Source organism: Silene latifolia, chromosome 11 (assembly GCF_048544455.1).
Source record: "Silene latifolia isolate original U9 population chromosome 11, ASM4854445v1, whole genome shotgun sequence".
Taxonomy (NCBI): domain Eukaryota; kingdom Viridiplantae; phylum Streptophyta; class Magnoliopsida; order Caryophyllales; family Caryophyllaceae; genus Silene; species Silene latifolia.
Genome location: NC_133536.1, coordinates 184,005,750 through 184,006,888, shown reverse-complemented (window position 1 = coordinate 184,006,888; position 1,139 = coordinate 184,005,750).

Here is a 1,139-nt window from a genome sequence, read left to right as displayed (position 1 = left end):
AGTTGCAAGGCTTGAAAAGTCATGATTGTCATGTATTCATGGAGCGATTATTACCCGTTGCTTTGAAACACCTCGTGCCGACAAACGTTTGGAATGCAGTTGTTGAGATTAGTCAATTCTTCCGAGATTTATGTGCCTCTTTAATATGTGTTGATGACATGATTCATCTGGAAGAGCAAATACCACAGATATTGTGTAAGCTTGAAATGATCTTTCCTCCTGCATTTTTTAACTCCATGGAGCATCTACCGGTTCATTTGCCATATGAAGCCAAAGTTGGGGGACCCGTCCAATATAGGTGGATGTATCCATTTGAAAAGTAATTAAGATAATCTAGCTACTTTTAAATTAAAATTAATAATAATAACTAATCTATTTATTATATGTTAACTTTATTATTAATAAAACTCATCATTAACTTTTATAGGTTTCTTAATCATTTGAAGAAAAAAATTGGTAATAAAGCTAGGGTGGAAGGTTCTATATACAATGCTTATTTAACAGAAGAGATTGCAAACTTTTGTTCTCTTTACTTTGAAAAACATATAGAAACCAAAGCAAAAAAGTTGAATGTTAAGAAATCGGATGAAATAGACGGAAGTTTACCCGAATTTTTTCAAACTCAAGATGATGAAGAGTGTTCATCAAAGGGGCAAACAAGATATTTGGATGATAAGGAGTGTAATCGTGCCCACCTTTATGTGCTATCTAATTGTGACCTCTTGGAGTCATACGAAACATAGTTTGTTAATGATTTCATTCAGAGGAATCCTAATATAAGTAAGGATGATGTTTGGGACAAACATGAGGACCAATTTCCAACATGGTTTCAGAAACATGTAATTGAGTTGAATATTCAAGATGATTTGATAAGAAGTTTGGCTTTTGGTCCTTCAAAAATGGTAAGAACGTGGAATCGATACTCGGTTAATGGGTTTAATTTTCAAACATTCAACCACTGTAAAGGTAAGGCTAGGTGCAATTGGGGGGGTTACTATTTCTTCTCTTGATGACAACGAATACTATGGTATAGTTGAAGATATCTTTGATATTAGTTATAATGGACGTGACCGAGCTTATAAAACTGTCTTATTCAAGGTTGACTGGAAGGATAATTTTGTGGCTGGAATGAGAGTAGA